Source organism: Nomascus leucogenys, chromosome 22a (assembly GCF_006542625.1).
Source record: "Nomascus leucogenys isolate Asia chromosome 22a, Asia_NLE_v1, whole genome shotgun sequence".
Taxonomy (NCBI): domain Eukaryota; kingdom Metazoa; phylum Chordata; class Mammalia; order Primates; family Hylobatidae; genus Nomascus; species Nomascus leucogenys.
In genome coordinates, this window is record NC_044402.1 from 102,772,957 (window position 1) to 102,796,431 (window position 23,475).

The 23,475-nt window shown below is 45.6% G+C and overlaps 1 pseudogene; it reads right to left on the reverse strand.

Annotated features, from left to right (window-relative positions):
- Nucleotides 1-21,229: 21,229 nt before the first annotated feature.
- On the reverse strand, nucleotides 21,230-22,291 carry LOC100586749 (annotated as a pseudogene).
- Between the last annotated feature and the right edge of the window lie 1,184 nt (nucleotides 22,292-23,475).

Genomic DNA, 23,475 nt, shown 5'->3' on the forward strand with positions numbered 1-23,475 from the left:
TTGGGAGTTCGAGAGCAGCCTGACCAACAGGGAGAAACCCCGTCTCTACTAAAAAATACAAAATTAGCTGGGCGTGGTGGTGCATGCCTGTAGTCCCAGCTACTCAGGAGGCTGAAGCAGGAGAATCGAACCCGGGAGGTGGAGTTGGGGTGAGCCAAGATTGCACCATTGCACTCCAGCCTGAGCAACAAGAGCAAAACTCTGTCTCAAAAAAAAAAAGTGCCTGTGTTATTTTCACGTGTTATTTTCATGCTTTAAAAATGTAAAATAGGCCGGGCGCGGTGGCTCACGCCTGTAATCCCAGCACTTTGGGAGGCCGAGGCGGGCGGATCACAAGGTCAGGAGATCGAGACCATCCTGGCTAACACAGTGAAACCCGGTCTCTACTAAAAATACAAAAAAAAAAAAAATTAGCCAGGCGAGGTGGCAGGTGCCTGTAGTCCCAGCTACGCGGGAGGCTGAGGCAGGAGAATGGCGTGAACCCCGGGGGGCGGAGCCTGCAGTGAGCCGAGATCGCGCCACTGCACTCCAGCCTGGGTGAAAGAGCGAGACTCCGTCTCAAAAAAAAAAAAATAAATAAAATGTAAAATAAATGAAGCTATAGGCAAAAACTACCATAATACATTTTATCTAAAGCTAGGATACCGATTTTTTTTTTGTTGTTTGTTTTTTTCCTCTAAGAAATCATGAGGTATATATATAGTTTTGTGGCTTCACCACTGTAATCCCCAAGGCTTTTCCAGTAGGGAACAAAGTAGAAAGTGTAAAGTATAAATAAGCAGATTATTTGAGATTCATCAGTTCCCTGCCCATAGCTCTCCCTTAGCCCCAGTTACTATTCTTTCTACTTCAGGCTAAGAAATCACCCCATGGTTTTGAAAGTATTAAGCTATAATTTTATAGCAGAAGAACTAGAATCACAGTAGAGTTATAGGGACAAAATTATAATTCCAGCTTCCACCTGTTTACTCTCTATTAGAGAAATGTAATGTGAAATGGTAGATTGGAGACCAAAGTTGTATTATAGTGGGCTTAAGTTAATGCCAGTGATCTGGTTTGATCTTAAATGATCTGTAATGATTTGAAAGAAAGCACAAATTTTAAGATTTTGCTATTCCTTCTCTCCTTGTTCTAGATCATTTTTCTCTTTTTTATAGTCTTCCTTAGAGCTTTCCTCAATCTCTTGTCGGTTCTTGAAATTGAGTTTTCTTTTTTTTTTTTTGAGACGGAGTCTCGCTCTGTCGCCCAGGCTGGAGTGCAGTGGCGCAATCTCGGCTCACTGCAAGCTCCGCCTCCCGGGTTCACGCCATTCTCCTGCCTCAGCCTCTCCGAGTAGCTGGGACTACAGGTGCCCGCCACCACGCCCGGCTAATTTTTTGTATTTTTAGTAGAGACGGGGTTTCACCGTGGTCTCGATCTCCTGACCTCGTGATCCGCCCGCCTCGGCCTCCCAAAGTGCTGAGATTACAAGCGTGAGCCACCGCGCCCGGCCGGAATTGAGTTTTCTTACTTCTTCCGAATTCCCACCCTGTGAAATCTAGGGACTGGCTGGCCAGAGTGTTACCGCAATTGTGTTGTTCTGGAGGAAATCCTTTCTTTATCTGCCAGGAATTTCTGGCTCCAAACTGGGGGAAAAAAATTTGGTGCACTGCCAGGTAATTGCCTTCTTCCTTTTCCCTTTAGCCGTCTGCAGGCGACTAGCTGGAGCCCAGGGGTAAAACCACAGCCTCCAGGGTTGGAAGGGAGCAACTTTCAGGGATCCTGAAGGTTAAGGCCAATCACTTTTCCATACAGACAGGACCTCATTTAAACCACAACCTAGCCTTTGTTAGTGCCTTCCAAAAGGAGAACTCATCTAAACTCTGTTGATCATGAATCTCAGTGTTAAAAAGCACTATCATAAAATTTTTTCTTTCATCTACACCAGAGGTTGGCAAACTTTTTTGCAAAGGACCAGTTAATTAATATTTTAGTCTTCACTGACTATATGATCTCTGTTGTGACTGCTTAACTCTTTCATTGTGGTGCAAAAGCCAAAATACCAAACAAATACGTGTAGCTGTCTTCCAATAAAACTTTCTTTATGGACACTGAAAGTTGAATTTCATTTTATTTTCCCATGTCATGCAATATTATTCTTTTTTCCCCCATCCATATATAAATAGAAAAACCATTCTTAGTTCATAGGCAGTATAAAAACAGGTAGCAGGCTTTATATAGTTTGTTGGCCCCTGATCTTAACAATTGGTTTTCTTTCTTTTTTTTTTTTTTGAGACGGGGTCTTGCTTTGTCACCAAGGCTGGAGTGCAGTGGCACGATCTCAGCTCACTGCAACCTCTGCTTCCCAGGTTCGAGTAATTCTCCTGCCTCATCCTCCCTAGTAGCTGGGACTACAGGCATGCACCACCACACCTGACCAATTTTTTTTGTATTTTTAGTAGAGATTGGGTTTCGCCATGTTGGCAAGGCTCATCTCGAACTCCTGAATTCAGGTGATCTGCCTGCCTCAGCCTTCCAAAATTCTCGGATTACAGGCATGCGCCACCATGCCCGGCCAACAACTGGTTTTCAAACTGTGTTTTGGCAAGCCCTCTGAGGAGAGAGCTCGCTGGGCTAGGGAAATCTCAGTTTTTTCTGTTTTATATATTGTCCTTTCAAATTTTGTTTCAAGGGTTCTATAACCAAAAGTTTAAAAGTCACTAACCTAAGCAGAATCCCTTCTTTTGCAACTTTAGCCCGTTTACTTTCAGTCTTCCCTCAGTGCAGGTGAAGAAGAGCTGGTTATTTAACTCATTTTTTTTTTTTTTTTTGAGATGGAGTCATACTCTGCCGCCCAGGCCAGAGTGCAATGGCATGATCTCGGCTCACTGCAACCTCCACTCCCTGGGTTCAAGCAGTTCTTCTGCCTCAGCCTTCTGAGTAGCTGGGATTAACAGGCACCCGCCACCAACCCGGCTAACTTTTTGTATTTTTAGTAGAGATGAGGTTTCACCATGTTGATCAGGCTGGTCTGGAACTCCTGACCTCGTGATCCACCCGCTTGGCCTCCCAAAGTGCTGGGATTACAGGCGTGAGCCACCGCACCCCGGCTATTTAACTCATTTTATAGGCCTCTCAAGGAAGTAATTAAATAATTGAAAGCTTAATCTTAAATAAGCCTTATCCTTTTGTATACTTCATAAGTCTGCCATATTTTTCCAATCCTTTAATTTGTATTTGTGACCCTTCTGTCCAAAATCCTACAAATTTGCACACAGTGAAATAATACTCCAGATGGAAGAGTACCTTTCCGTGTATCCCAGCACCTTTCCCTTATTATTCAGGGTCACCAGCAGCACCATGGCCAGAGGGAGTGTCCAGATAGTGCTAGAAGAGAGGCAAAAGGCAAGGCCAGGTCTGATGTGAGGATTAAGAGAGTTGCTAAGTGGGAAAAAAAAAAGTCCTGAGGTCAGAATCCAAGAAAATCTTGAATGGACAGGAAGCAAAGTGGGATATATGTGAGGGCAAGCAATTTAGGAGAGACGCTATGAGCAACACAGGGGTGCCTCAGGATAATCTCCCATGCCTCCTTCATAGACAAATAATATATTTTTGTTTGTTTATTTGTTTTTTGGTGGGTTTTTTGTTTGTTTGTTTGTTTCTTTTTTGGTTTTTTTATGAAATGGAGTCTCACTCTGTCTGCCAGGCTGGAGTGCAATGGTGCAATATTGGCTCACTGCAACCTCCGCCTCCTGGGTTCAAGCAATTCTCCTGCCTCAGCCTCCAAATTAGATGGGATTACAGGTGCACACCACCACACCTGGATAATTTTTTTGTATTTTTAGTAGAGACGAAGTTTCCCTGTGTTGGCCAGGCTGGTCTCAAACTCCTGACCTCAAGTGATCCACCTGCCTCAGCCTCCCAAAGTGCTAGCATTTACAGGCATGAGCCACCGCACACGGCCTTTTTGGTGTTTTTTTGTCTGTTTTTGAGACAGGGTCTCACTCTGTCACCCAGGCTAGAATGCAGTGGTGTGATCATGGCTCACTGCAGCCATGACTTCCCAGGCTCAATTGATCCTCCCACCTCAGCCTCCCAAGTAGCTGGGACTACAGGCACTTGCCACCATGCCCAGCTAATTTTTTGTATTTTCACTAGAGACGGGTTTTCACTATGTTGCCAAGGCTGGTCTTGAACTCCTGGGCTCAGGCAATCCGCCCACCTTGACCTCCCAAAGTGCTGCAATTGACAGGTGTGTGCCACCGCACCCGGCCTGTATGTTTGTTTTTTGTTTTTGAGACAGGGGTCTTGCTGTATTGCCCAGGATACAGTGCTGAGTTACTCAGACTGGTCTTGAGCTCCTGGCCTCAAGCAATCCTCCTGCCTCAGCTTCCTAAACCCTGAGAGTACAGGCTTGAACCACCATGACCAGCCAATACATTTTAGTCATAGCAAATATTTATATTAAAAGAGAATTAAAATCACCCATAATTCTACCACTCAGAGATAATTACTATTAAAAATTTGGTGTATGTCCTTCCAGAATTTTCTTCTATGATCATATATAAAACGTTATTATTATTATTATTATTATTTGAGATGGAGTATCACTCTGTTGCCCAGGCTGGAGTGCAATGGCACGATCTCGGCTCACTGCAGCCTCTGCCTCCCAGGTTCCAGCGATCTCTTGCCTCAGCCTCCTGAGTAGCTGGGATTACAGGCACACACCACCACGCCTGGCTAGTTTTTGTATTTTTAGTAGAGATGGGGTTTCACCATGTTGGCCAGGCTGGTCTGGAACTCCTGACCTCAGGTGATCTGCCCACCTCGGCCACCCAAAGTGCTGAGATTACAGGAATGAGCCACCACGCCCGGTCCACATATAAAACATTTGTATACACAGTATTGTCACTTTTATGTCCCATGGACAACTCAAACATACTATGTGCCAAAAAAATAAAATTTTCCATCTTCCCTAAACCTGTTTCACTGTCACCTACTGTTCACTTCAAAACCTAGGAGTTCGTGACCCTCTATCTCCCTCACCACCATCCCGCGGATTACTACCTCTCCTTGTTAGCTCTTCTCTTCCAGAAATCATACTAGTAACACTCTGACCCATTCTTTCTAAGACTGAAGTCTAGCACTTAAGAAAATATAAAACAGGCTGTGTGCAGTGGCTCATGCCTATAATCCCAGTACTTTGGGAGGCCAGGGTGGGAGGATTGCTTGAGCACAGGAGTTAAAGACCAGCCTGAACAACACAGTAAGACCCCATGTCTACAAAAACTTAAAAAATCAGCAGGGCATGGTGGTGTGTGCCTGTGTACCCAGCTACTTAGGAGACTGAGGCAGGAGGATCAATTGAGCCCAGGAGGCTGAGGCTGCAGAGAGCCATGATTGTGCCACTGCACTCCAACCTGGGCAACAGATCGAGACCCTGTCTCAAAAAAAGAAAAAGAAAATATGAAACATGTTAATTTCAAGAGTCTACATTTGCATAACTAAAAACTGGGCTCCCCAATGCAGGGTGCCCAGTGTCTCTGTCAGCTAATATTGTACTACCCGCCGGACACCTGAAAGTTGTCATTTTCAGGGAAACCAATAAAAACAGGTGTGAAGTCATGTTTAGTCATTTTGAAGTCAGGTGTCTATGTTCGAGGGTTGAATTCTAGAGGCCTCCAGAGATAAAAGGGGTACAGCCTAGCTCCGAAATGAGTTGGTTACAGAGGTGTCCAAATATAATGATGGCGAATATACCTTGTAATTTAGAATCTAAGGAAGGGTTATTTGGAAGTGGGTAATTAGTCTCAACTAACATTGGTGCTACTTCTCTTTACAGTCTGAGGAAACTGTGGAGGGAGAAGGTACTCCCAGATGACAGATCCACTCATTCTGCTATACTAATGATAACAGGTAACATTTATTGAGCACTTGGTATGTACTAGGCATAGTGCTAAGAGTGCTCGTTCTTTCTTTCATTCCTCACAACACCACTGTAAAATGAAGCATGTGCAAAACAAGAGGACAAAGAGGCTTAGCAAGGTTAGCTACTTTGTCTAAGGTCACTTAGCTAGAAAGTGCAAGAGCTGGGATTGGAACCACGACCATGCAACTTCAGAGTCCTAGTTCTTAAGGCATTCAGTCTTTGCTGCCTATAACCACGACTCCACAGTAAGAACCAGGGTCAGAGAGAAGAGGAGGTGACCCAGGAGGATGATCCATCATAGTCCTGTGGAAAGTAGGGGCCTGGGAATGAACCCACTCCGAAGGGAGTAAAACTCCTAGTCCAAACTGTGTCCCCAAAGCTTCTGCATTTGAACGAAGGCCTGAAACAGACATCTACAATACAATGAACCAGTTTGGACTGTTGAAGAGGCTCTGAGTAGGGAGTTAGCTACCCTGAAGAATAAGGCCAGAAATTTGCCAACTACCAAATTTCCGAGTGTCCACTACTGTCGGGGCATGTTCTTCACCTGCTGCTCATCTCCTAATTTAGCCATCCATATGCACAGTTAACAGAAACCTTTGGATTCCAAAAAAACACTGTTATTATATAGTATTCACTTCAACAACCTATTACCCTTGCAAGCTTCCAAATGACTGAAGATTTTACACTCACTCAGCAATTATTTACAATTATTTACTGATTCTGTCTCCCAGACACTGTGTCAGATGCTGGAGATATAGTGGTGAACAGGAAAACCAGAGTCCTTGTTTTCATGGCGTAAAGGGGAGAAAGCAGATGGTATTTGAGTAATTTACAAAGTGTAAGGAATGACATGGTGGGAAAGTATATGAGTCTACACAAATACCTAGCAAACAGACTTTCCAACTCAGAGGTCAGGGAATGTCTCCTTGAGGAAATTAGTTTTAAGTTTAGACTTGAAGAAAATAGGCCTTTGCCTATTGACAGGGTAGGTAATATTAATAGAAGGTGAAGAATCATCTGGGCATGGTGGCTCATGCCTGTAATCTCAGCACTTTGGGAGGCCAGGGCGCACAGATTGCGTGAGCTCAGGAGTTTGAGACCAGCCTGGGCAACACAGTGAAACACCCATCACTACAAAAAAATTTTTAAAACATTAGCTGGGCAGAGTGGTGTGTACCTGTGGTCTCAGCTGCTCAGGAGACTGAAGTGGGAGGATCCCTTAAACCCAGGAGGTCAAGGCTACAGTGAGCCAAGGTCACACCACTGCACTCCAGCCTGGGTGACAGAGTGACACCCTCTCTCGATAAAAAAGAAAAGAAAAAGGGTGAGCAATCTAGATGGAAGGAAAGCAGCCTTGGAGGTGGAGAAACTGCCAGAAAAGAAGAAGAGTGAGATCAGCAGTTGGAAAGGAAAATGGGATTTAGGCAGAGTTTTTTTTTTGTGGTTTTTTTTGTTTTGTGTGTGTGTGTGTGTGTGTGTGTGTGTTTAATTTGAGTTGGGGTCTTGCTCTGTTGCCCAGAGAGGAGAACAGTGGTGCTATCATAGCTCACTATAGCCTCGAACTCCTGGCTTAAGTGATCCTCCTGGCTCAGCCTCCCGTGTAACTGGGACTATAGGTGCCCCGTAGACAAAGGTTTTTGTCGATGGGTTTGTTTTACAAAATGGGAGAGGTTTGAGCATGCTCAGGTCTAATGGGAAGGAGCCAGCTGAGAAGGTGAGACTGAGACAGTCTTACCCATAGTAGAACCTTATGCATAGTATGAGGTCCCTAAGAAGAGATGAGAGAAGGGAATCTAGAGCTCAGGAGCAGCATTTAGATTTAGGAAGGAGAAGGAAACTCTCTTATAACATGCCTGAAGAAAATGAGGGTTACGGATTTGGACAGGTTTGCCATTTGTTAGTGGGAGTTGGATTCTGTCTTTTCCAGAAAGGAGTGAGATCATCTGTGGAAAGTAAGAGGGTATGTAAGGCTTTGGGGACCTGAGGAGAAGGCTTGGAAATAGCCACTGTGAAGGGTTGTGTCTGTGAATTTAGAGGGGTGTTGGTCTGCCCAGGTGTGGGTTTTTATCCAGCAGCATTCAACAGCCCAAGCGTGGGTAGCTAGAAAGCAAAAAGTTGGAGTCATCCAGGCCCAGGGCTTGCCAGGCAGATGCAATGAAAAGACAAAGGGGCAAAGGAGTGTAGGATATTGGCAAGAGAGTGGGTGAAGTCAGGGGCCATGGAATATAAGTTGGTGCAGAGGGGGAAAAGACAAGAGAGGGCCACAAAGAGAGAGCACAGATGGGTCCATGGACTAGAGAGCAGAGAACTAGGGAAGTGGGAATAACTGAGCAGCTCTACTGTAAACATACACTGAATCTGATCACCTTCTACCATCTCCACTGCTACCAACCTGTTATAAACTACGATCATCTGTCTCCTGCACCACTGAAATGGCTTCCTCCTTCTTGATCCCCCTGTTTCAATTCTTATTACCCTGCAATCCGTTCCTCATTTACATTAAAATTATCTTTTTTTTTTTCTTTTGAGATGGAGTCTTGCTCTGTCACCCAGGCTGAAGTGCAGTGGTGGGATCTCAGCTCACTGCAACCTCCGCCTCCCAGGGTCAAGAGATTCTCCTGCCTCAGCCTCCCAAGTAGCTGGGGCTACAGGTGCTCACTACCACGCCTGGCTAATTTTTGTATTTTTAGTAAAGACAGGGTTTCGCCATGTTGGGCAGGCTGGTCTCAAACTTCTGACCTCAGATGATCCACCCGCCTCAGCCTTCCAAAGTGCTGGGATTACAGGCGTAAGCCATTGTGCCCAGCCTCAAATTATCTTTTTATGTATAAGTCTCTGGTACCAGCCAACATCATGTGCCTCCTCATGATGCACTGAAGAGAACACAACATCAGTTTTGTGGTTTTCCTGACAAAAATACATATCTGGTTAGAATCATGAGGAAACATCAGACAAACCAAAATGGAAGACCATTCTACAAAATGACCGCACTCTAAAAATGTCAAGGTTGGCTGGGGGTGGTGGCTCACCTCTGGAATTCCAGCACTTTAGGAGGCTCAGGTGGGAAGATCACTTGAGGCCAGGCGTTTGAGAGCAGCCTGGGCAAGACAGTGAGACCTAATCTCTACAAAAAAAATTTAAAAATCAGCAAGGCGTGGTAGCACATGCCTGTGATTCCAGCTACTCAGGAGTCTGAGCCCAAGAGGTTGAGGTTGCAGTGAGCCATGATCATCCCACTGCACTCTAGCCCAGGCAATAGAGAGAGACCCTGTCTCAAAAAGGGGCTGGGGAAAAGGTCAAAGTTGGGAAGACAAAGAAAGACAGAGGAACTGGTCTAGATTAAAAGTGACTAAAGAGATAATAATGAAATACAGTGGCCTGGTGCAGTGGCTCATGCCTGTAATTCCAGTACTTTGGTAGGCTGAGGAGGGAGGATCATGAGGTCAGGAGATCGAGACCATCCTGACCAACATGGTGAAACCCCAACCCTACTAAAAATACAAAAATTAGCCTGGCGTGGTGGCACGCACCTGTAGTCCCAGCTACTCAGGAGGCTGAGGCAGGAGAATCGCTTCAACCCAGGAGGCCGAGGTCGCACTGAGCCGAGATCGTGCCACTGTACTCCAGCCTGGCGACAGAGACTCTGTCTCAAAAAAAAAAGAAAGAAAAAGTAAAAGAAAGAAATAATATAGTGTTTGTCCTGAAGTGGATCTGGGACCTACTAGGATAATTAAAATTTGAACATGACCTACAGATAAGATAATAGTACTGCTGTTCCCATGTTAAATTTTCCAATTTTGACAATCAATCTAAGAGAATGTCCTTGTTTTTAGGACATACATGAAATGTATTTAGGAGTGAAAGGACACGATCACCTGCAATTTACTCTCAAATGATTGAGAAAAAACTGTGTGTATATAAAATGTGTGCGGTGTGTGTGCATGTGAGAAAGAGAAAATTATGAAAGGAATGAAGGTAAAATGTAAACAGTTGGTGAATTTGAGTAAAGGGTATATGGGAAAAGTTACTCCTCCAAAAAAAAGTAATCAATCATGTTAGTTCCCTGGTTGCAAGTCATCAATGTCTTCCCATGACACTAAATGAAAACTCCTCATTAGGGCCTACAACATCCCTGAAATATGCAGCCTGCTTATTTTTATTTTTCTCTTTGGCCTCCTCTCCTTTCATTCTGTTCTTTGATCACAGCCTTACAGCCACACAGATTTTGTTTCTGATTCTGGAGGACTTTAAGCTCATTCTTGCCTCCAGGCCTTAGGACTTCTGTCTGCCTCTGTCTGAAATACTCTTCTTCCAATTCACAGGGTTCATTCCTTATCATTCAGGTTGGAGTACTTGTATTACTTCCTCAAAGGAGCCCTCCCCAGCCATGGTTCTAACATTGCCCCATCTCTCTATCCAGAAGTTTTCAGTGTACCAATTATTTACCCATGTCTGCCTCCTCCAGTAGACTGTAAACCTCCAAGAGCAGGATCTGTGTGGTCTTATGCATCACCCTCAATCAAGAGCAGGATCTATTTCCTCTTCTGCATCATCCTATCTCCTGCACCTCATTCAGTATAAGAGGACATGCTCGGGGCTGGGCGCAGTGACTCATGCCTGTAATCCCAGCACTTTGGGAGGCCAACGCAGTAGGATTTCCCTGAGGTCAGGAGTTGAAGACCACTCTGGCCAACATGGTGAAACCCTGCTTCTACTAAAAAATACAAAATTAGCCTGGTGTGGTGGCAGGCGCCTATAGTCCCAGCTACTCTGGAGGCTGAGGCATGAGAATCGTTTGAACCCAGGGGGACAGAGGTTGCAGTGAGCTGAGATCACACCACCGCACTCCAGCCTGAGCAACAAGCGAAAGTATCTCAAAACAAACAAACAAACAAACAAAAGACATGCTCAATAAATCGTTTCTGAAGTCATAAACAAACAAGGAAGGAGACTGTGAACAGAGAGTATATTAGTGAAGGAAGTGGACCAGTGCTGATGAGCTCCACGTGTTAAGAGTCGGTGAGTCTGGGGCCGGGCGTGGTGGCTCACGCCTGTAATCCCAACACTTTAGGAGGCTGAGGCAGGCGGATCACCTGAGGTCAGGAGTTCAAGACCAGCCTGGCCAACATGGTGAAACCCCATCTCTACTAAAAATACAAAAATTAGCTGGGCATGGTAGTGTGTGCCTGTAATGCCAGCTACTTAGGAGGCTGAGGTGGGAGAGTTGCTTGAACTTGGGGGGCGGAGGTTGCAGTGAGCAGAGATCGCAGCCACTGCACTCCAGCCTAGGCAACAGAGTGAGATTCCATCTCAAAAAAAAAAAAAAAAAAAAAAAAAAAAGAGTGGGTGAGTCCCTCATGAGCAGTGGAGGCAGCTCCTTAAATGATGAATGGGCCGGGTGCGGTGGCTCACGCCTGTAATCCCAGCACTTTGGGAGGCCCAGGCATGCAGATCACCAGGCCAGGAGTTTGAGACTGGCTTGGTCAACATGGTGAAACCCTGTCTCTACTGAAAATACAAAAATTAGCCTGGCATGGTGGCGGATGCCTGTAATCCTAGCTACTCAGGAGGCTGAGGCAGGAGAATCGCTTGAACACAGGAGGTGGAGGTTGCGCCGTTGCACTCCAGCCTGGGCAACAAGAGTGAAACTCCATCCCCCCCAAAAAATAAAAATAAAATGATGAATGAAGAAAGTAAATGTCTATGAAGTATGGAACAATTATGGTGCATTGGAGAAAAAGAGTTTCTCCTACTTCTTTATGTCCCTCCCTTCCTTGGAAGCTGGTAAAGAAGCTGCCAGGGATGAACGCCTTTGCTTCTCCTCATCCTTGGAAACCATTAAAACTGCATCTGAATCTTTGCCGCACTCCTAGAGTATGGACTGGAAAATAGCCCAGGGGAGTCAAAATCCTGACTTTGATTCACAAACATGCTTGAAAGAAAAAAGAAAGGAAGGAAGGAAAAGAGAAATTGTAGCTATGACCTAACCATAGCCAAAAAAATCTCTTTGACTTCCAGTGGTTTGGTATTAATGGAAGCCTTTTATCTTCAGTACTTTGTGCTTGTGCTGCCAAGCGGAGAAGGGGAAAGTGCGGAAAGTTCTGTCTGCATAATCATGTGCCTGCTGGCCCTCCCCAAATCCAGAGCCACATGAAGGCTAACCCTCCTGGTTCTGGGAGGCCCCAGGCTAGCATGAGAAATCAGTGGGAAAATGTTCCTTCAGATGTCAAATCCCACCTTCTCTCAGAAAAGAAGGACAGATAAACAAAGCCGCAGGCAAGGACAGGCAGGCCCTTAGGTTGCTTATGCGAGCATTCTAAAAATCTCCTCATCAATGCTTAGCCTAGATTTCATAGACCAAATGCTAATATGTTTTGCCCTAAAACACAGTTTATAAAATTAAGAGATCCTTTCCCAGGGGACCTCAGCCTCATGGCCTCTGTATCTCTTATTAGGACCACTTTCAAGGAGCAATAATTTACTCAAAAGTGCATTTTAGGCCGGGCATGGTGGCTCACGCCTGTAATCCCACTTTGGGAGGCCAAGGCAGGCAGCTCACTTGATGTCAGGGGTTCGAGACCAGCTTGGCCAACATGGTAAAACCCCATCTCTACTAAAAATACAAAAATTAGCTGGGTGTGGTGGCTGGTGCCTGCAGTCCCAGCTACTCAGGAGGCTGAGGCAGGACAATCCCTTGAACCCAGGAGGCAGAGACTGCACTGAGCTGAGATCATGCCACTGCACACTAGCCTGGGTGACAGAGCGAGACCATCTCAAAAAAAAAAAAAATGCATTTTACCCTGCAGCTCCCTCCAAATAATTACCTTTTCTCCCATTTTCTATAAGAATTATTTAAATTGACAGGCATGGTGGCTCACACCTGTAATCTCAGCACTTTGGGAGGCCGAGGTGGGCAGATCACCTGAGGTCTGGAGTTCGAGACCAGCCTAACCAACATGGAGAAACCCCGTCTCTACTAAAAATACAAAATTAGCCGGGTGTGGTGGTGCATGCCTGTAATCCCATCTACTCTGGAGGCTGAGGCAGGAGAATGGCTTGAACCCGGGAGGCGGAGGTTGCTGTGAGCCAAGATCACACCATTGCACTCCAGCCTGGGCAACAAGAGTGAAACTCCGTCTTGGAAAAAAAAAAAAAAAAGAGAATTATTTAAATAACCTTTTTATTTTGGAATAATACTAGATTTACAGAAACGATGCAAAGATAGTACAGAAAGTTCCATATACCCCACGTTCATTTCCTCTTGTTAACATATTACTATGGTACATTTGATTCCATTCATTGTTCTGTTACTATTAACTAAACTTGGCACTTTGCTCAGATAGTTTTTCCCTAATGACCCTTTTTCTGTTCCAGATTCCATCCAGGATACCACATTATATTTAGTCATCATGTCTGATCAGATACTTTGTAAAATGTCCCTCAAATTTGGATTGTCTGGTGTTTTCCTCATATGTAGATTGGGATTATGGGTTTTCAGAAAGAATACCTCAGAGCTGAAGAGCCCGTCTCATCGTTTCAGGGTAGATGACATACGCATGTTATCACTGGTAACGTTAACCTTCACTGCTTGGTTAAGGCAGGGTTTGCCAGCTTTCTCCATTGTAAAGTTACTGTTTCTCCCTTTCTGTAATCTGTTCTTTGGAAGCAACTCCCACTAAGTCTAGCCTACCCTCAAAAAGTAGAAAGGGAATTGGGAGGGAATTAAGTTCATTTCCTGGAAAAGGGAGTATTTACAGACATTATTACTGTTATTATTTTAAAATTCAGACAAGGTCTCGTTCTGTCACCCAGGCTGGAGTGCAGTGGCCTGATCTCAGCTCATTGCAACCTCCACCTCCTGGGCTCAAACAGTCCTCTTGCCTCAGCCTCCGAAGTAGCTGGGACTGCAGGCATGCATCACACCGGCTATTTTTTTATGTTTTTAGTAGAGAAGGGGTTTCACCATGTTGGCCAGGCTGACCTCCAACTCCTGAGCTAAAGCGATCCTCCCACCTCAGCCTTCCAAAGTGCCGGGATTACAGGCATGAGCCACCATGCCCAGCGGGAGTATCTACATTTTTTTATTTTTTTATTTTTTTGGAAACGGAGTCTTGCTCTGTTACCCAGGCTGGAGTGTAATGGTGCAATTGCGGCTCACTGCAACCTCCACCTCCCAGGTTCAAGTGATTCTCCTGTCTCAGCCTCCCGAGTAGCTGGGATTACCGGCACGCACCATCAGGCCTGGCTACTTTTTGTATTTTTAGTAGAGATGGGGTTTCACCATGTTGACCAGGCTGGTCTCAAACTCCTGACCTCAGGTGATCCGCCCATCTCGGCCTCCCGACGTGCTGGGATTACAGGCGTGAGCCACTGTGCCCAGCCAGATCTACATATATTAAATGGGGTTATTCTGTCTGAAAGATTAGTTTCTTCCTTCTCAATTTTTATTCATTAATGGTGGGGCACAGTGGCTCACACCTGTAATGCCAGCACTTTGGGAGGCAAAGGCAGGTGGATGGCTTTGAGCTCAGGAGTTTGAGACCAGCCTGGGCAACATGGCGAGACCCCTGCCTCTATTGTAAAAAGTACAAAAATTAGCCGGGCATTGGTGGCTTGTGCCTGTAGTCCCAGCTACACAGGAGGCTGGAGAATCGCTTGAGCCCAGGAGGCTGAGTTTGCAGTGAGCTGAGACTGTGCCACCTGGGTGACAGAGTAAGACCTAGTCTCAAAAAATAAAATAAAATAATAATTTTTTTCATTAATGTATTTATATCAGCCTGAACTCATGTTTATGGTCAGCCCTCAGTATCTATGGATGGGTTTTGTATCCACAGATTCAACCAACCACGAATCAAAAAAAATGAAAAAAAAAAAAAAAACAGGAAATGAAAAATAACAATGTGACATTTAAAACTAATATGCATTTTTGCCGGGCGCAGTGGCTCACGCCTGTAATCCCAGTACTTTGGGAGGCCAAGGTGGGCGGATCACCTGAGGTCGAGAGTTCGAGACCAGCCTGACCAACATGGAGAAACCTCGTCTCTACTAAAAATACAAAATTAGCCGGGCACAGTGGCGCATGCCTGTAATCCAAGCTATGTGAGGCTGAGGCAGGATAATTGCTTGAACCCGGGAGGCGGAGGTTGCCCTGAGCCAAGATCGTGCCATTGCACTCCAGTCTGGGCAACAAGAGTGAAACTCCGTCTCAAAAAAAAATAAATATTAACGGGTGCAGCACACCAACACGGCACATGTATAGATATGTAACAAACCTGCACGTTGTGCACATATACCCTAGAACTTAAAGTATAATTAAAAAAATATAAAAAAATTAATGGGTGCAGCACACCAACATGGCACATGTATACATATGTAACAAACCTGCACGTTGTGCACATGTACCCTAGCACTTAAAGTATAATAAAAATATATTAAAAAATACAATAAAATAAATAAATAAATAAAACTAATATGAATTTTTTTTTTTGAGACGGAGTCTCGCTCTGTTGCCCAGGCTGGAGTGCAGTGGCACAATCTTGGCTCACTGCAAGCTCTGCCTCCCGGGTTGACGCCATTCTCCTGCCTCAGCCTCCCGAGTAGCTGAGACTACAGGCGCCTGCCACCACGCCCGGCTAATTTTTTGTATTTTTAGTAGAGACGGGGTTTCACCATGTTAGCCAGGACGGTCTCGGTCTCCTGACCTCGCATTCCACCCGCCTCAGCCTCCCAAAGTGTTGGGATTACAGGCGTGAGCCACTGCGCGGGCCAACTAATATGCATTTTGGAAACAATGCAGTATAAATACTATTTACATAGCATTCACATTGTATTCTGTATTATAATTAACATATAGATGATTTAAGGTATACAAGAGCATGTGCATAGGTTATATGCAAATACTACACCATTTTATTTCAGGGACTTCAGAATCCTTAGATTTTGATATCCTTGGGGGTCCTGGAACCCATCCCCACTGAATAACAAGGGACAACTGTACTCATTTTATACTTCGGGTTATAATCCACTACTGTGTTGTTTATTTTGTTATTCAAATTGATCCAATTTTGACCATCGGGAGCTCTTTCAAGTTGGTCCTTGCATCTCTTTGACATGCACACATTCTTGTAAAATGTTAAAAACATACAAATGAAAGATAATCACTTATCTTTGGAGGCACTTTATTTTTAATGTTACATACATGGGGCTGCACTCTGTGTCTCATGCCTGTAATCCCAGCACTTTGGAAGGCCAAGCCAGGAGGAGTGCTTGAGACTAGTTCACGACTAGGCTGGGCAACATAGCAAGACCTCATCTCTAACAAAAAAACAAAAAACAAAACCCCAAAAAACATTACATACGTGGACTTGGCAATCCTCCAGTGAGTACAGAAAAGATGTCATTTTATTTTTTTATGTTTTTTTGAGACAGAATCTCAGTCTGTCACCCAGGCTGGAGTGCAGTGGCATGATTCCAGGTCACTGCAACCTCCGCCTCCCAGGTTCAAGTGATTCTCCTGCCTCAGTCTCCCGAGTAGCCAGTATAACAGCCAACAGGTTGTGGGCATCTGTTATCCCAATTAATTTTTGTATTTTTAGTAGAGACGGAGTTTCACCATGTTGGCCAGGCTGGCCTCGAACTCCTAACCTCAGGTGATCCGCCCGCCTCAGCTTCCCCAAGTGCTGAGATTACAGGCATGAGCCATTGTACCCAGTTGCCAAGATGTCATTTTAAAAGGTAATGTTTTCCTGATCTGATTGTGCCATTATAATGAGTTATGATTTACCTTTAGTTACCTCGATTCTTCTACTTGTTAAAAAATTTACATTTGGCCGGGCGCGGTGGCTCAAGCCTGTAATCCCAGCACTTTGGGAGGCCGAGGCGGGCGGATCACGACGTCAGGAGATCGAGGCCATCCTGGCTAACACGGTGAAACCCCGTCTCTACTAAAAATAGAAAAAATTAGCCGGGCGTGTTGGCCGGCGCCTGTAGTCCCAGCTACTCGGGAGGCTGAGGCAGGAGAACGGCGTGAACCCGGGAGGTGGAGCTTGCAGTGAGCCGAGATCGCTCCACTGCACTCCAGTCTGGGGAACAGAGAAAGACTCCGTCTCAAAAAAAAAAAAAAATTTACATTTGGCCGGGTGTGGTGGCTCACGCCTGTAATCCCAGCACTTTGGGAGGCCGAGGCGGGCAGATTACGAGGTCAGAAGATCGAGACCATCCTGGCTAACATGGTGAAACCCCATCTCTACTAAAAATACAAAAAAATTAGCTGGGCGTTGTGGCAGGCACCTGTAGTCCCAGCTACTAGAGAAGCTGAGGCAGGAGAATGGCGTGAACCCAGAAGGCAGAGCTTGCAATGAGCCAAGATCGCGCCATTGCACTCCAATCCAGCCTGGGCAACAGAGTGAGACTCCGTCTCAAAAAAAAAAAAAAAAAGGGCTGGGCGCGGTGGCTCACACTTGTAATCCCAGCACTTTGGGAGCCCGAGGCGGGCGGATCACAAGGTCAGGAGATCGAGACCACGGTGAAACCCCGTCTCTACTAAAAAATACAAAAAATTAGTCGGGCGTGGTGGCGGGCGCCTGTAGTCCCAGCTACTGGGAGAGGCTGAGGCAGGAGAATGGCGTGAACCCGGGAGGCAGAGCTTGCAGTGAGCCGAGATTGCGCCGCTGCACTCCAGCCTGGGCGACAGAGCGAGACTCCGTCTCAAAAAAAAAAAAAAAAAAAAAATTACATTTGTGCCAGGCGAGGTGGCTCACAACAGTATTCCTAGCACTTTGGGAGGAGAAGGAAGGAAGATCACCTGAGCTCAGGAGTTCAACAACAGCTTGAGTAACATAGTGAGACTTCGTCTCTACAAAAAAAATACAAAAATCAGCCAGCTGTGGTGGCATGCACCTGTAGTCCCAGCTACTCAGGAGACTGAGGTGGGAGGATCTCTTGAGCCCATAAGGTAGAGGCTGCAGTGAGCTGTGATCATGCCACTGCACTCCAGCCTGGGCAACAGGGCAAGACCCTGTCTCAAAAAACAAAAATTTACACTTATAATCTGGATTCATTGTAGGAAAATTCAGATAAGAAATAGGAGAAATTGCCAGGCATGATGGTACTCATCTGTAGTCCCAGCTACTAAGGAGGCTGAGGCAGGAGGATCATTTGAGCCTAGGAGTTTAGGCTGTAGTATGCTATGTCTACTGGATGTCTGCACTAAGTTCAGCATCAATATGGTGACCTCCCAGGAGCAGGGGACCACCAGGTTGCCTAAGGAGTGGCGAACACAGATTGGAAACAGAGCAGGTCAAAACTCTTGTGCTGATCAAGAGTGGGATGGTGCCTGTGAATAGCCACTGCACTCCACCCTGGGCAACATAGTGAGACCCTGTGAAAGAGAGAGAAAGAGAGAGAGAAGAAAGGAAGAAAAGGGAATGGAAGAGGAGGGGAGGGGAGGGGAAGCGAATGGGGGAGGAAGGAAGGAATTATCCATAATCTCATTATGCAGTGATAATTACTTTGTTTGTTTGTTTGTTTGAGACGGAGTCTTGCTCTGTCGCCCAGGCTGGAGTGCAGTGGCATGATCTTGGCTCACTACAACCTCCGCTTCCTGGGGTCAAGGGATTGTCCTGTCTCAGCCTCCTGAGTAGCTGGGACTACAGGCATGTGCCACCACACCTGGCTAATTTTTGTATCGTTAGTAGAGATGGGGTTTCACCATGTTGGTCAGGCTGGTCTTGAACTCCTGAACTCAGGTGTTCCACCCATCTTGGCCTCCCAAAGTGCTGGGATTACAGACGTGAGACACCTGCCTGGCCGTTAATTGCTTTTGTTTTTGTTTTTGACTCTAGGCTGGAGTGCAGTGGCACAATCTCAGCTCACTGCAACTCTGACATCCCAGGCTCAAGCAATCCTCTGCCCTCAGCCTCCTGAGTAGCTGGGACTACAGGTGCATGCCACCATACCTAGCTAATTTTTTTTCCTTTTTCCTTTTTTCTTTTCGTAGCGATGACGTCTCACTATATTGCTCAGGCTGGTCTCAAACTCCTGGGTTCAAGCGATTCTCCTGCCTCAGCCTCCCAAAGTGTTGGGATCACAGGCATGAGTCACCACACCTGGCCAATAATTACTATTAATACTTTGCTATATGTTTCTCCTTTCTAATGTGTGTGACTGTGTGTATCACTTACATATATATGTATATTTTTGAGACGGAGTTTCACTCTTGTTGCCCAGGCTGGAGTGCAATGACGTGATCTCGGCTCACCGCAACCTCTTCCTCTGCCTCCCGGGTTCAAGCAATTCTCCTGCCTCAGCATCCTGAGTAGCTGGGATTACAGGTACGTGCCACCACACCCGACTAATTTTGTATTTTTAGTAGAGACAGAGTTTCTCCATGTTGGTCAGGCTGGTCTCGAACTCTCGACCTCAGGTGATCTATCCACCTCGACCTCCCAAAGTGCTGGGATTATAGGCGTGAGCCACCACACCCGGCCATGTATATATATATATGTATGTATGTGTATATATGTATGTATATATATGTATGTGTGTGTATATACACATATACACATATATATACACACACATACATATATATACATATATACATATATACACATATATACACACACATATATACACACATACATATATATACATACATATATACACATGCATATATCTATACATACATATATACATACATGTATATACATATATACACATACATATATAATAAATATATGTGTATATGATATATACATACATATATTATACATACGTGTATGATATATACCTATATTATACATACGTGTATGATATATACCTATATATTATACATGTGTATGATATATACCTATATATTATACATATGTGTATGATATGTGCATATATTATACATATATGTGTATGATATATACATATATATTATACATATATATGTATACAAATACATGTATACATACATATATGTATATAAAATATATATGTGTGTGTATATATGTATATGTATATACACATACATATATATATATATAAAATATTTTTTTTCGATGGAGTCTTGCTCTGTCACCCAGGCTGGAGTGCAGTGGTGCGATCTCCGCTCACTGCAACCTGCCTCCCGGGTTCCAGAATTCTCTGCCTCAGCCTCCAGAGTAGCTGGGATTACAGGTGCCCACCACCATGCCTGGCTAATTTTTGTATTTTTAGTAGAGACAGGGTTTCACCATGTTGGCCAGGCTGGTCTCGAACTCCTGACCCATGATCCACCCGCCTTGGCCTCCCAAAGTGCTGGGATTACAGGCATGAGCCACCGCACCCAGCCCACTTACCAATATATTGTTAGATCTTTCCCACGTCACTATATACATTTTTTTTCAAATGCAAAGTCTTTATTATGAGAAAGCAGTGTTATCTAGGAAGGTCACATGCTGGTTTCTTTCTAGTAAAATGACAAAGCAGGTTTCTTTTTTTTTTTTTTTTTTTCTTTTTTGAGACGGAGTCTCGCTCTGTGGCCCAGGCTGGAGTGCAGTGGTTCAATCTCGGCTCACTGCAAGCTCCGCCTCCCGGGTTCACGCCATTCTCCTGCCTCAGCCTCTCCGAGTAGCTGGGACTACAGGCGCCCGCCACCACGCCTGGCTAATTTTTTGTATTTTTAGTAGAGACGGGGTTTCACTGTGGTCTCGATCTCCTGACCTCGTGATCCGCCCGCCTCGGCCTCCCAAAGTGCTGGGATTACAAGCGTGAGCCACCGTGCCGGCCGCAGGTTCTTAAATAATTTACAAAGAGCAAAAATTGCTCTTGAACAGGCACACCCACAGTGCTCTGCATTGAGCATATACATAGGTACCCATGAGCCCAGGGTCTTAAGCCTGGAAATATCTCCTATGCCTTCCTCTGAGTCCCTGGTAGGGAAAGCAGCGATGATAGTGGGACCCCCAAGAGCCTTGGCACCAGAAACACAGTGGGTGAGTGACTCTGCAGACGACTCCCCAAAAACCAGGCACCTGGGTACATATCTAAGAGCTCTCTAACATCTGATGCTAGCACTTCACGTTATAGATGAGGCAAATACAAGGCTCAAGGTCAAGTATACGATGAGTTTCTAAGCTCAAGAGTCCCCTGGGAAAGTGGAAGGAACAATTCTCCCCACCTCTGCAAGGTCTCCCCAAGACACTCTCAGGCTATGGCAGGCAGTCACTGATGGATCCAGATGTGGCCAGAGCCGGGGGGCTCTGGGCCCCTTGTTAGTCAGGGCCTTGTTAGCAGTGGCCCAGGGGTACTGACAACTCCTGGGGGCTTCCTCCGGGAAGCTAATGGGGAAGCACAGACATCCTTGGGTATGAAGCCTTGGCTATCCGACAAGGCTTGTTTCCTGCAGGCCACTTCCTCAGCCATGAATGAGAGAGATGATGTCACCACTCTCTTCCGCCATAATGGCTTCATCTAGCTCTTGGGACAGCTTCTGGAGATGCTGAATTCCCACCCCCATAGGCTCTAGGTCACTGCCAGACTGTCTGGGAGAGAAGAGGGGCTCTGTTGAGGAGTAGGGGCTCCAGAAGGCAGCCTCCCACGTCGACTGCCGTAATGGGTAGGCATGGAAGCCTATCTGGGCAGAGAGGCAATGATGCTCCTTCTCCCAGGGGTCTGTGGGCTGAGTGGGCAGGGGCATCTCCAGACAGCTGGGTGCTCTTCTGGCTCAGGCTGTGAGTTGGGGATCCACTGCTCTTCTGTGCCCTTCTCTTCCTCCTCCTGGCCTTCACCTGGGTCTCCACCAGCCACTTGGTGCCACTTTGGCAGGACTCCTGGATTCTCTGGGACATGGCACCCAAGGCATTCTTAGCTGAGTGAGCTGTAGCCTGGAAGCCCTGCTGCCCTGGCTGTGGAGTTTCCAGGCATTTCCAGGAAGGGCCTGCACGGAAGTTGAGGTTGATGGCTCTCAGAGGCAGCCTCCTTTGGAACTGTGTGCACAGAGACCCCAGGGCCCCCACGGAGTTCTCCTGGTGGCTGGCCACAGGCTGCAGCTCCTTGCTGTCCTCCAGCTGCTCCTGGTGCTGGAGACATCTCCGGTGCATGGAGGTCCCCATTCTCTGCCACCAAGAAGCCATCTGCCTGGCCAAGAGTCTCCTCTGCCCACTAGACCCCGACACGACCAATGCCGATCACACCCTGAGCACAGCTGCTCCTCGACCACCGCCCACTATATACATTTAGTGGATATTTAACTCCCTTTCTACTGTTTTTTTGTGATTATAAACATCCTTGTATATATTTAAATCATTAATTTGTGCCATAGCAACTAAACCAAGCTTGTTTCCAGACTGTAAAAGTTTGCAAATTCCAGCTTCCTAAGTCTTTACTGAAATAATTCAGCATGATTTTTAAATTTACTTATAGTGCCTACCTTACAGCCTGCATCATGGTAAAAACCAAAGCAGCTGAAGAATGATCACTGCTTATGACGTAAAAATGGAGGCAGAAGACCTAAATCTAAGGCAATATACAATTTAATGTGACAAAATTATGATATAGAGGGTATGTAATTGCTGAAGGAATTCCAAAGAAAGAAAAATAAATTCTGACTTAGCTAATGTTGGCACCACATGATCAGTTTATATGTGGCGAAGGCTGTCGGTGCTCACCAGTGACTGTGTTCTTTTCTTCTTCCTGGCCTACAGCCAGAGTCCCTCTTCCAGCCTCCAGTGCAGTTAGGTGTGACCATGTGACTGTTCTGGCCCATGGAATGTGAGCAAGAGTGATGGGCACCACTTCTAGGTCCACAAAAACCTCTCAAGCACAATCCTCACTCTTTGGCCATCCCTTCTGTTGCTGAATGGAGAGGACGAAGAAAGGGACAAACAAAAGGGTGGAACCACAGATGGAAAAAGCCTTTGTCCTTCAAGCAATTCTCCTGCCTCAGCATCCTGAGTAGCTGGGACTGCAGAAGTGTGCCACCACACTGGTTGGGCCTTAGTTTCATTATCTGTAAAATGCAGGGTGGGCCTAGATCGTAGCTAAAGGCAGTTACAGTTCTAATTTTCTTTTTAGTTTTGTCTTTTTTTTTCTTTCTTCCTTTTTGTGGAGAACGGGGTCTCACTATATTGCCCAGGCAGGTCTCAAACTCCTGGGCTCAAGCTATCCTCCGGCCTCTGCCTCCCTGACAGCTGGGATTACAGGCATGAGCCACCACTCCCTGCCTCTAATTTTCTGTAATTAAATTTCATGTGATTCTCACTCTAACCACATGAAGTCAGCAGAACAAATATTATCTCTCTTTTACAGATCTGCTAATCAAGTCCTCAGAGATAAGTCTGTCCCCAAGGGGAATGAGGCCTAAAAGCACCTCATGGGCTAAGGATGGAGTGGTGGAGCAGTGTAGAAGATTGTGGAGCTTTAAAAATTCATTCTTTCTGAAAAATAAAGGGAAACTCAAATGAGAGATCCCACCTTGCAAAAAATTTATCTTTCTCTAAACCTACTATACACACGATGACTTCAGCACTATTTTTATCAGACAGAATCATACCAGTGTGAACCAAGAAGTCCTAAAAGGAATAATAAACCACACATAG